Here is a 13,785-nt window from a genome sequence, read left to right as displayed (position 1 = left end):
TTTGTGAAGGTAGCTCGTGGAGGTTTGGATGTTGTTCAGAATGAGTGGAAATCATATATTCATCCATTGCCAATATAAATCAAGCACGGAGTGCATGTGATGGCCCTTGTTGCAAAACAGAAGAGATATGAAGATGAAGCCCGTGTGTACAATCGGGGCATGTTTGGAAGCGCGGCCCAATAGCCCGGCTGCGCCCCTAGGCTGCAAGTGTCGTGTTTGGTATGCTTGGACCGCTTCCCAGCTCGGCTCGCATGTTGAGCACACAAGGGCCTGGCTCCCAAGAAACGAAGGGGGGTTTGTTTTTCACGGTCTAGTCCGGTGGAACGAGTGGAGCGCGCGGTAAGCGAGCTCGTCACCTCCCTACCTCTCACCTCCTCCGTTCGCCTTCCCCTTCCCCACTGAAAGCCCTAGGTTTGGTTTTGATAATTGATAAAACCTAAGATTAACCTTTGATCTAAGTGTGTGAATTGGATGAGGTAGTCCAATCAAAGTGGAGAAGCTAGATGACGATCATGGTGAAAGTGATGGCCGCAAATAGATTATCAAGTGCTTCACATTTGCAAAAGAAGAAACAGAAAAACAAAAATGAGCTCAAGGCAAAGGTATATTGATAGGAGCCATTTTTTGTTTACATTCAAGACACCATAGAGGGTGTGAGTGATTTATGATCGATAGCTATACTATTAAGAGGGGAATTCTCATGGTTAATACAGTTGTCAAGTGCCACTATGTGATTGAATTCCATGCATATGCATTAGAACCTAGTTGTCGGTGTTACGGATCACCGTCTAGTAAATTTTATGATTTGCGCGTCTGACCTGGATGGCTGTGCTCGGAGGACACAAGGATTTATATTGGTTCGAGCATAATGTCTCTATGTCCAGTTCGTTGTTGCTTATGTTACCAGCACTAATTTGTAGTAGGGGTTACAAACAGGCGAGAGAGGGAGCTGATCCCAAGTCTCTGGTGAAAAAATTGAATGGGGTTGATGCTGAGATGTTTAGGTGTTATCTCCTATCATGCCCCTTCAAGGGGCGGCCTGTTTCCCCTTTTATAGATGAAGAAGAAGGCGTAGGTTACATGAGAGGGAGAGAGAAAAAAGCGAGGGGGAAGAAGGCTTCCGGCATCATGGTGCCCTTCGTTTCCTTTACGCGGGTCCCCTGGCCCTATAGATGATGACAGGGACAGCTCCATGTCGTGACCCTGTTCAGTACCGGTGCCGTATGCAGGCATCGTGGTGTCCCATTATGTCCCTGCGGACGATATGGCTAGCTGATGCCCCCGCCGAAGGCCGTACAGGGAGTAGGTACCACAGCGCCGACGCGTACCACAGCGCCGGCACGCGCCGACACTGTTGGCGATGTGCGTCCTCAGACGTGACCCGTCACGGCCACGAGTCACGTCAAGGCACGCCTACTCCCTTTTTTCGGTGTAAGAAGTTTGACCCTAGACTCGTACCTTTAGACCCGTAGTGGTTGGGGGCGGTGCGGACTCCCGTCGGGCGAGGCGGAATCCCCCCATGAGGGGTCAGACGAGGCAAAGCCCGTGCCGTCGGGGTCGAACAAGGCAAGGCCCGTGCCCTCGGGGTTGGGTGAGGCGGAGCCCTCGCCCGAGGGGTCGAGCAAGGTGGAGCCCGCGTCCTCGGGATCGGACGTGATGGAGTCTCGCCCAAGGCATCGAGCGAGATGGAGCCTGTGCCCTCGAGGTCAGGTGTGATGGGGCTCTCGCCCGAGGGGTCAGGCTAGACGAAGCCCGCGCCCTCGAGGTTGGGTGACCCGGATCCCACGCCCTCGAGGTCAGACGAGACAGAGCCCGTACCCTCGTGGTCGGGCGAGACCAAGATACGCTCTTAACCATCCGAGGGAGTTAGTGTTCACGACCATTAGCTTCCTTCTTCTAGGTATCCCTAATCCTGTGGCACTTTGGTGTTGGAACATAGAAGCAAGGGTGTTGAGAAAGAAGTTGATCGCGCTGGTCACTAGGTGACCGGATGCGTCCGACTCTAATACCGGACGCGTCCGGTATGCCAGACTTAGGCAGTGGCGCAGGCATGACCGGACATGTCTGGAATTAGGACCAGACTCGTCCGGTATTTGACCCTAGCATGAGAAGCTAAGGTTGGGATGACCGAACGCTGGGTTGCGTCCGTTCGCGTTGGATCTGACGCGTCAAGTCATGCCCTGGACCTCTCGGTGTAGATTTTCATTGTGACCGAACTCTGAGTGAAATGTTGACCTGACATTGGGTGGTGTGTCTGGTCAAAGGAGGTGGTGCACGCAGTTTGTAGTGACCTAATGCTGGTAGCGTCTGGTTAGGCACACAAGACGCGTCTAGTAGCTCTAGGGTGGCTCTGGGAGCTCTTTGAAGTTGACCTGACGCTGCCCAGCGAGCTAAAAAGCTCTAGTTTGGTTTTGGTGAATTGATGAAAACCTAAGTGCTAACCACTGCCTAAGTAGGGGGGTAAGCTCATGAACTTGTATGGTGCATTTGAATGTGCATTTCATATGTTTACTTGCATGGCACAAGTTTTAAATTTCAATATCCATGCTTGTGTGGTGTATGCTAGTTGTAGGTTTGAATGATGAAATAAAAAACTAGCATGCATATGTTATCTAATGATTTCATTTCCAAATGGTATCAAGCTAACTATGGTGCTAAGGATGGTATATTGGTGCACTTCGATTAGTATCACGCTTCAAAGGTCCATCTTTTATACCTTAGCATCATTTGGTAGACATTGTCTCCTATATTTTCTATCTAAGCATATGTGCAAGCTACAATCCAAACTATTAGCACATATGTAGGGGGAGCAATTGCTACCATACGGGGTTCATGAAACTTGTTCGTATCCTTTTACACATGATAAATATGCTTGGGCAAGCAACATGGATTCAATTGAATTTCAATTCATATCTTTGTATAAGGGTTGTCATTAGTTACCAAAAAGGGGGAGATTGAAAGCTCTAGTTTGGTTTTGGTGAATTAATGAAACCCTAAGTGCTAACCTATTTTATCAAAGTGTTCATGAGATAGGTAGCACACTCCAAGTGGCGAAGCAAATGATGATCATAACATGATGACCGTGATGCCATGGTGATGATTAAGCGCTTGGACATGAAAAGAAGAAAGAGAAAAACAAAAGGCTCAAGGCAAAGGTATAAGTGGTAGGAGCCATTTTGTTTCAGTGATCAAGACACTTAGTGAGTGTGATCACATTAAGGTTTGATAGCCATACTATTAAGAGGGGGTGAAACTCGTATCGAAATGCGGTTATCAAAGTACCACTAGATGCTCTAACTCATTGCATATGCATTTAGGATCTAGTGGAGTGCTAATACCCTTGAAAATATTTGTGAAAATATGCTAACACACATGTGCACAAGGTGATACACTTGGTGGTTGGCACATTTGAGCAAGGGTAAGAAATTTCACCGGTGGAGTGTCCGCCCATAGAGTGTGGACAGTCCGATGGTGCCACCGGCGCACTGTATAGAAAAGACATGGTTTCACAGAGCGTAAGGGACGTGTTCGGTGGCTTAACCAAGGTGAATGGAGGTCACTCTAAGTGATCGGACACTGGTCTCGGTAGGACCAGTGCGTCTAGTTAGTGGCAACAGTGAGCGTGCGGTTTTGGTCTCATGACCGGACGCTGGCACGAGAAATGACCAGATGCTCAGGGCCTGAGTTGGTCCATATGACGTATGCTGACGTAGCAGCGCATAGAGGATACATTGAGTGACCGGACGCTGGGTGAGTCTGGTTAGGCATGACCGGACGTGTCCAGTCATGATTTTTCGCTTCTGGTATCTTACTGGAAAGGACCGGACACTGATGTTGGTGCATTCGGTCACTTTGAGCAGCGCGTCTAGTCACTACTTAAATGTACTGATGACCGTTGAGATCGGACGATCAACGTTTGAAGTCGATGACACGTGGCAAGCATCGGGCGACCAGATGCTGGGGTCCTGCATCCGGTCGATCTGACCGGAGCATCCGGTCACCCTGAGTTGTGCCCAGTGAAGGGGTACAACAGCTCTATTTTGTGGGGGCTTCTATTTAAGCCCCATTGCTGGCTCTAGCTCACTCTCTTGGTCATTTGCATTGACATAGCAACCTTATGAGCTTAGCCAAAGCCCTCCCACTCATCTCCATCAAAGATTCAACATCTTTGTGAGTTTGGGAGTGAATCCAAGTGCATTGCTTGAGTGTTTGCATCTAGAGGCACTTGGTGTTCATATTTTGCTGCAGGATTCGCTTGTTACTCTTGGTGGTTGCCGTCACCTAGACGGCTTGGAGCAGCAAGGATCGTTGAGCGGAGGTTGGTAATTGTCTCTGGCTCCGATCGTGGTGATTGTGAGGGGTTCTTGACCTTTCCCCGGTAGAGAGCCAAAAAGTACTTTAGTAAATTGCTCGTGGCTTGTATGATCCTCATCTTGTGTTGGTTGTGCGGCACCCTATTGAGGGTTTGGTGTATGATGCCAATTAGTGCGTGAACCTCCAAGTGGGTGAATCACCACAACGAGGACTAGTTTGCCGACAAGCAAGTGAACCTCGGTAAAAAAATCATTGTGTCATCATTTGATTCCGAGGTGATTGGTCTTCATTGGTATTCATTCTTGTGATTGATTGGTTCATTCCTTAACACAGCGGTATAACTATCTTGCTCTCTCTCTTTATAATACCACAAACTAGTTGTCAAGCTCCTTAGTGTAGCTAGTTGTGAGAGCTTGTTAGTTTGGTTAGTGTGGCTCTTTAGTTAGCATTTGAGAGAGCACTAACTTAGTGTAGTGACATAGCTATTGTGTGGATAGAAACTATATATAAACTAGAATTATGGTAGGTGGCTTACAATTTTAGTGGGCTAGCGCAACACTTGCTTTGCCTCATAATTGTCTAACCGTTTTGCTAAGTGTTGTTGTAGAAATTTTTAAATAGGCTATTCACCCCCTCTAGCCATTAGGACCTTTCATGAGCGTCTGATCATTTTTCTTCATCACGTCCGATCATCACTGACTGAGCGAGCTGAGTTAGCCGTTGGCCGCCAACGGCTATATACGTTTGAACAAGACACGTGGCAACTAGGCGTTGACCAAACGCGGCGACCGAACGCGTCCGGTCATCTCGGAAACAACCCAGTGAAGGTGTATAACGACTAGTTGAGTTGTTGTGTCTCTATAAAAGTGTGGTGGTTGGCTCTTGCTCGCTCTCTTGGCTCTCTAACTTGTTGATACACCTTGTGAGCATACTCCCACGCCTCCCACTCATCTAGCTTGTGATTTGATCATCCAAAGTGAGATTGGGAGTGATCCAAGTGCATTTGCATTGTGTTTGAGCATCTAGTGGCACTTGGGATCGTGTTGGTTGTGGGTCTTCTTGTTTCTCTTGGTGGTTGCCGCCACCTAGACGGCTTGGAGCAATGAAGGATCTTTGGCACATGCTGGTGATTGTTCATGGCTGGCTCCTGTGATTGTGAGGGGTCTTGTACCTTCCCCGATGAAGAACCGAAAGATAACTCTAGTGGATTGCTTGTGTTTTTGAGTTACCTCACTTGTGGGTAGGTTCTTGCGATGTCCAATTGTGTGGACGAGGTTCGTGCAACACCTCTTAGCGACCAAACCACCAAGTGTTGGTCGACATAACGGGGATTAGCGTGCCGACAAGCACGTAAACCTTAGGAGAAAAATCTTGTGTCTCTTGTGTGATTAGATTTCTCCCGATGATTGGTTGTCATCATATTGTGATTGGTCCATCCCTCGATGCGGCGGTATAATCACCCTACTCACTCCATTACTTTCTTACAAACTAGTTGTAGCAAGCTCTTTAGTGTAACTAGTTTTGAGAGCTTGCTTTGTAGCTTAGTTTCATCTAGTGGAGCTCTTTAGTGTAGCCTTGTTGATAGCTCTTAGTGAGTAGTGACATGGCTTCTTGTGTGCCTAGATATCATAACAACTAGAATTGTTGGGTAGGTGGCTTGCAACCCTTGTAGAGCTAGAGCAAGTTTGCATTTCGCCATTTGTCATACTAATTGAATTGCTCTAGTGATCTTATAGAGTTTTAAATAGGCTATTCACCCCCCTCTAGCCATATGAGGACCTTTCACCCACCCACATCTCGGGAGATCCGGAGAGGCCACACCCGCCGAGAGCCTACCTCATCGGCTCTTGAGATCTAGCCGACGTAGGCCATCCTCGATGGGATCTAGCCGGGAGGTGGCAGCGCTGTGCGGGCGTCTGATGATGGCGATGCTACGAGGAACCGTGCAGCGGCGTAGGCCATCAATAGTGTGGCGGATGCCATGCCAGCCATGGGCTCCACCACCTCAGTGCTGGCGTCCTGGATCCTAGCGGTGAGCTCTTCCACCTCCTCATACCTGAATGCCGCTGCGACCGCCTTGGGCTATGCCTTGGACAACAGTGACATGATGATGGCAGCTGCTCTCTTGTCCCCGCTCTTTGCCGCCACGATCGTCGTCCTCGTGTTGAGGTAGAAGAGTCACCTCCACCTGCGCGTTGAGGTAGAGGAGATGTCGTCGCCGGTCGCTGTCGCTGGTTCGAGCCCTGTTTCCTCTTCCTTAGTCCACTCTTGCTCTCTCCATTTCGCTCTTTGCCGCTGATGCGGAACAACAGCCATGGCCGCTAGCCGAGCACGCCCTTCTATCGCCGCCGTTCCTCTCCTCGCACCGCATCCGCACTAGCCAACCTTGCCATCCCCTTTCTCGTGTCACGCTTCCTTCGCCGCGCCGCTTCCCATGCCACGCCGTCGCTTGCAACCCCGGCCGCCGGAGCAGTCTCAGTCGCTGCCGTCTGCCACTGTGGCCTCGCCGCCCCAAAGCGTCGCGGGCGGAGCTGCGCCCCTCCACGGATGCGCGCGGGCTCCTAGATGGATGCGCGGCACCACCGTGGCCGTCACTAGCCACCAGCTAACCAGAATCGGCCTCATCCTCACCGTTGAGCGGTGTTCTTGTTCCTACCCACCATGTTCTCGATGAAATGCCAATGACAAGAGGAATGGAAGTTTTGAGGGGTAACGTTACCAAAATGCAGGAGTAAGGTGGTCATATCTCTCTGTCCAGGAAAATAAACACGATATTGAGTGGGCTCGGCTCTACTGGAACACAACACCAAACACATGAAGTTGCACCATGGGGACGAGGCTTCGGCTGGCTGTAGCCAGGCTAGCCGGCCGGGCTGGGCAGGAACACGCTTCCAAACACGCCCTTGAAGTCCTATTTCGTCACCTATATCACTATCTGGTTATGGATTCTTTTAAGGCCAAAAGAATATAAAATTGAGCACCGCCTGATCTACAGTCCACACATCAGATTTTTTTATCGTGAACGAGTGACATTAGCTCCACTAGACTACCACTCACTCATATACTTTTTAAATTTTTTAATGTTTTACAGATCCAATAAATAATTCATTATCCTATATTTTTATTAAAAAATTATTGATGATATATATGAGTTGACATACAAGAATCAATTAATGTCCTATTGTATTTGACATATAAGAATTCAATTAATATTTCTATTGTAATTGAAATAGTTTTTAGAAACACACACCAGCATATTTTGCTAGTGTGTTAAACAATTATGATGCATTGTAAATGTAGAGCTGCCTCATGCGATTTTCTTTTTTCAGCAGAACATATCGACCTAACCGATCATGTTCCGTTCCCAAAAAACCTGAACCGATCTAACACGTTGGTGTGCTGGATCAGATTTGGGCTATGTTCTTTTTTTTATCTATGGCTCGACCCAACCAAAAAACACTGGCCCAAAGTGCAATAAAAATAAAAAAATACTGACTCATCGCCGCCGGTGTGTCACGTTAGACTCGTACTAAGATTTTGATCCAATTATTTTTTTTCTACCCGACTCAAACCTGACCTGACTCAGGCCCTTGATCTCCTACAACTAAAAATAATAAAACGTGGACATCTTTTGGTGCGACATTTATTTTGGTTCGTCCATCTGCCCCGCCCCGTGCGATCTTTCTCCGTGCCCGACGATTTGCTCGCTCTGCACGAAGTGTGGAACTGGCACGTCGCCTCTCCTCTCCATCGCACGTGCCTCTCCTGTCTCCACACTCGCCCACGCCGCTGCCGCGCCAGCACACCTCTCCCCGCGTCGGCGTCGGATTGGTTAGGGTTTGGGGTTTTGGCAGCTGCGCCAAATCCCGCTGCCGTCGCTCGCTCGGTCGCTTGAGTCCAGTCACGCTCATGGTCAGGGTGTCAAGCGGCCTACGACGACGCTCTCCTCTCCTCTCGAATGCGCCGCGGCGGCGGATCCCCCTCAGCCCTCCTGTGCGGTGTGCTAGATCTGGTGCTACGTCCTCTCCTTGCCTCCTGTCGCCTCCCCTCCCATCTCCCCGTCGTGCCCCCTTGCACCATCCGCATCCCGCCCCCACCGGCCACCCCCACCTCCATGCGGATCGGCGCATGAGGACCGGTGGCGATGCCTTTTTTCTCTGCATGCGGCAGCACAAGGCAGTGGAGCCTCCTCGCCGCCATGGGCCATCCCATCCCGCCCCTCGATGGCTGTGCGTCCCACACCGTGCGGATGGAACCCCCGACGGTGATGCATCCTGCCCTCACTCAACATATGGGGATGTCACTGGGTCATTACTTTGGGGATTGATTGGTCTGATTGCCTACCAGAATCGATCGACTGAATGTTGAGCTGGTTCTATGGTTGTTGATTCTTTGATATGACATGTTGCTATGGAAGAGGCTATCATTAATGCCTTTTTAGTTGCTAGGATTAAGGGATTAGGGTTCAGAATAAAGCTATTTTTTATCTTTTAGTTGCTAGAATTAGGGGATCAGGGATGAGAATCAGGAAGATTGGAAAAGGGTACCATGAATTCTTTATCCTCTGCTTCATCTGTTGCAGGCTGGTATGTAAACACTACTGTTACCATGTTCTTGCATCCTCCTTCTCCATAAAAAGGTACGATGTTGTCTTAGAATAGTAGCGCTCCTTTCATAATATAGTTCTTAATGATTTCGCATTGAACCTTGCTTCCTTTGTAAAACAGCAGCATCAGGTCCTAAAAGCTATTTGAAGGTAACTACAGCTGCATCCTCACATAGGGAGAAATGTCACTACAGTTTTTGTGATTTTGTGATCTACACTAAGATGATTTTGTGTTCTTACTGTAATTTTCTTTTGTTTCCCCGCAGAGCACTCGACTGCAATAGCTACGGCTCCGAAGGTTTCGTATTACAGCACATGAAATAATGTTGTATGTCGACACCAGTGACACCAATGGAAGCTTCAGTTCTTCTAGATATAGGTAAGAGCATTAAACATGGATGCTTGGTGGCGTTAAACGCCTCATTTCATGCTACACTATAGTCCTTACGAACTTTGATCGGTTCTTTGGGCAATATTCTAAAACAAATGCAGGGGCCTATATTTTTTTGGCCTCTTAAGCTGAATATATGGATTAGGCAGGTTATTTTAGATGAGTGTAGACGAGATTGTCCCACTACTGCTTTGTGGGAATTCAAACAGAGCAAATGAACATGGCCATCAAACATACTATCATATTAATTAAACTTTGTTGTTCATAGTTCAACTGCCATTTATTCTCTTACTTTTCATGACCGAGCTGCCATCTGTCTCTTACAAATTATTGTCCATCTACTGCAGGTTGGAACAAGACTAATGCTAGGATATTTGAGATGATTTCTTTGACTAGCAGAATTCCAGGCTTTTGGTTATATATATTGCGTGCAGCTTCTTTAATTAGTGATGTTGCAGTGTTTCAGGCTTTAGTGATGTTCCACACTTTTGGTTGTCTACTAGGTAGCGTGCCCGTACGTTGCTACAGGATAACTAAACTTTTGTACTAAAAATACACAGATCGCACGTTAAAATAACAATACTGTAAGACATTAAATTGACATTTAATCCAAAAAAGTAAAGTTTATGAAATTAACAGTCACTAAGAGCACGACACCGTAGGCTTACAAACTCTACTATATAAACCTTTCTATGATATGGCTAAAATAATGTTTTATATCGGCAATAAGTCTCCGATATTACAAACTAAATGAAGCAATCAAATATGTCAGACAAACATTGCTCAATCCACATATTTTGAACATGTTTGACCAATGAAAATGCTCAAAATGACTATTATATTAAACTAAATTCATGTCCATCATCTATTCAAAGTGCATGTCACAAGCGTGTAAATAATTTCAATATTATTTAGTTCTCTAAATCTATGAGACGCGACACGATGTCCTTAGCAAATTTTTGAACTCGACGACGTATGGCTTCATCAACAAGCAGACGATTGCGTAGGCCTATAAACAAATAAAAAACTTTTGGGTCGGTGTTGTAGTCAATAAATTAAATCAATGAATTACCCCAAAAGAACCTCACTTTGAAAATCATGCGCCTGATTACAAATAGGACTGAATACCAATTCGCTGAAATCGTTAGTAGTGGTCACTCCGCCTAACATGCACGAGCAAAAAAATGTAATAACCGATACTTTATTTAGTCAATACATATGAGGACATCAGTGATACAATACCTCTCTTTCTATTCATTTGTACATGGAGACCAGCTAAAATGCGCAACTCTGATGCCGCTCGCCGCCATTCCGATAAGTGACGGCATATGTGTATACTTGATGGTTATTATGATGTAGTGGTATCTATGAGTTACAAAATTGATTAGCATCAAACAATAAAAACTTAATAGCATGGAGCAATGATAAAATTTTCATTCTAAGTACCTTTCATTCATCAGCACCACATATCTATACGGTCGCATCCGCACGTCATTCCTTCCTCGAATATTAGACACATGCACAACTATACCAATGACATCTACAAACACAAATGATAGTTATTGATGGAATATGAGCATGAACAGTTAACTATGTATTTTTAAATATAGCCGTATGAGGTATACCTATAAAAAAGTACTCAGCTTGAGCGTATATATCCTCGAATTCCATAAAGGTATGAGGACACTGACAAATCTATAGCCCTCTCGATGGTGCATTAGTCATACTTTGTGGAGATAGAACCACAAAGTAGTCGGCACATAAACGAAAGATGTAGCCTAAAGGACCAACATGAGTAGGCACGAAGCCAACTCTCATGAAGTCATAACATTCTCCTACACGAAGCAAATGATCGAACCTCATGGTTTGGTCACCGTACGCAACCGCTTTCATTCTGGTTTCCTATAAGAATATTAGATCCAACAGATAGATAACAATGGTCTGTAGAATTTTTTTTAGAAATAGTCCAAAAAGACGAGCTCAAAATGCACCTGCTCATCCTTCAGAATTACACGCAAATATGTATCACCATGGTGATGTCGTACGTTGCCTTTCCAAAAAACCATGGCACTCACATCCCATATGGAAGATATGTGTTCCATTCCCACTTCATAAAATTCAACCCATCTACAATCCCGTCCATGTCAATCAAAATGATAAAACATACGAGTAAACCTATGTTGACAGAAAATGATTGCCTCGATCAATTATAAGATAAATGTAACGTAGTTACCTATAGATGTGTGTATCGGTGATTGCAGGCGGTGGGTCAGCGTACACCCTCTTTCTTTTGAGCGTCCGACAGCCAAAAACCATATCGGCAACTGAGAAACCAAAATCATGAAAAATATACAGGATGACATTAGTCGAACATAATATACTATTATTCTATGGAGATCGGCAAGCAATTAAAGATTTAAAGTTGTCTGCGTGCTCTGTGCCTCTGTCCTGTTATCTTGATGACGTTATGTGAGGCCTTTGAAATAACTACAACACCTACATTGTTAATTTGTTAGCATACATGACCGCAAATTTGATGCCCGTGCGTGGCCACGTGCCAACAAAATTTGAACCGCAGTATACGGTGATAGATCGTGATGCAAATCAAACCACCAAAATGAGATTATGTTTTGGTTGCTATCATGATGCCTTAGAAATAATTTTTGGTTTATGATTTATTATTGGAGTTGTGTAGCCTCCAGATATCCAATCCAAACAGGGCCATGAAATTTAGTATAAAAGTTTAGGTGTCCCATAGCAACGCACGAGCATGCTTCCTAGTATGCACAAATTGCACGTGTTCCTTTTTTCCCTAGAAGTTCTTAACTTTTGTTTACATATTATACTCCCCAATAAATTTTGAAGACCACTTCTATTGATTACACAGGTATCCCGTGCAAGCAAGAGATACCGTTTGGATGGCACCATTTGTTCTTCAGTGGTAAGTGTATGCCACCTTCGTGTTTGGCGTCTACTGACTCGTCTTTTTCTAGCTAGCTCACGGCTGTTGTCATAAACCATAACGTTCCAGGTATGCCGTACAAAGATGTCAATAGGAATCCATTGATATGATCGAGAAACCAGAACAGTAAGGCAATAAATCAAATGGTGAACTGAGCCAGGTATGAAGATATTCAGTGGGAGGTGATCACATGAATGAGAAAAGGAGATCTTATTGTATGTTGAAAAATCTTAAAACCAAATAACGTGGGAAGTTGAATGTTCACTTGTGATGTTCATCACTGCCAGTATTCGGTGACTGGTGTAATTTGAATTGTGATGTAACATATTTTGGACAGCAGTTGCTGAGTTCGATATGCTGTGGCATTTGTGAATGGCTAATCCTATGAATCTAGGTGATGTTTGGTTTACAAATGATACTACAAATATATACGATATATATCCAGGGGGAATTATTACAGGATAATCAGTTTTCCATTTTGTTCGGTTCTAGTCAGGCACGGGTACTACCCGAGCCCGACGATTAACGCTGGATTTGCACTGGCCTGGGACCCTATCCAGGGGACTTTTATGCCCACGGGAACTAAACAAATTTAAAGGATTCAAATTTTGAACTGGTGTGGGACTTGATTATGCACAAAGTGCACCAAACAAATTTAAATGATTTAGATTATGCTGTGAACAGATAGCGTCTCAAAATTATTGAGCTAAGCACTTTCTATGTGTGGATCTAAAAATCAAGCATGTTCCTAACCCAAAGATGCGTGCATCAAGTATATGAGGACAGTGGTATGGTAATGGCAAACAAATATATGCAAAAATAAAAAGTCGATAAGTAGGTCCTTTTTAAAAAAAGAAGAGATAATTTCAAACATGCATATTATATTTGCAGTGGAAATAGAAAATAAAAGATAAATATAGTTCTATGATAGTTCCATGTTATAACTTACATCAGGGCAGGATGGGATTCCCTAACAGGGTGAACGTTTGTAGAAGACAGAAGATGTTGGAAGCTCCTCGTGGCAGTCCGCAGTCCTCCTCGAGGGCACAGCAAGATGGTGAAGGCGATGGCGGCAGGTGACGACGATGGCAATGCGCTATGGCGAAGCACAGCCGGTGCGCGAGGGAGGGCGCGAGGGCGGAGGTGCCTGCAACTGCGCTGAGCGAAACGAATAAGCTTGTATCTATATCCTCTAGGTACCTTCAGTTAAATAGAATAGTATATTCATCTGCTCTATGCCTGGTAAATTATTTGCTGGAATAATCATGTTGGTGTGACAAAGAACAAAAGAAGGCATCGGTGGTTTACCTCTTGACCTGGTGACACAAGAACTTTGCTGGTCAGGATGTTTTCACCTTTCTAATGAAGTAGCTATCGCTTCATGAGTTCTCTACAAAATAAACACCAAGACAAATAAAAATACAAAATCTAAGAAATTGGAACAAATAATTTAGTCGAACATAATCTAATTAAATTATATAGATTATTTAACATAAGTAATAAATGGATACA

Source organism: Miscanthus floridulus, chromosome 2 (genome assembly GCF_019320115.1).
Source record: "Miscanthus floridulus cultivar M001 chromosome 2, ASM1932011v1, whole genome shotgun sequence".
Classification (NCBI taxonomy): Eukaryota; Viridiplantae; Streptophyta; class Magnoliopsida; order Poales; family Poaceae; genus Miscanthus; species Miscanthus floridulus.
Note: the sequence above shows the minus strand (reverse complement) of the source record.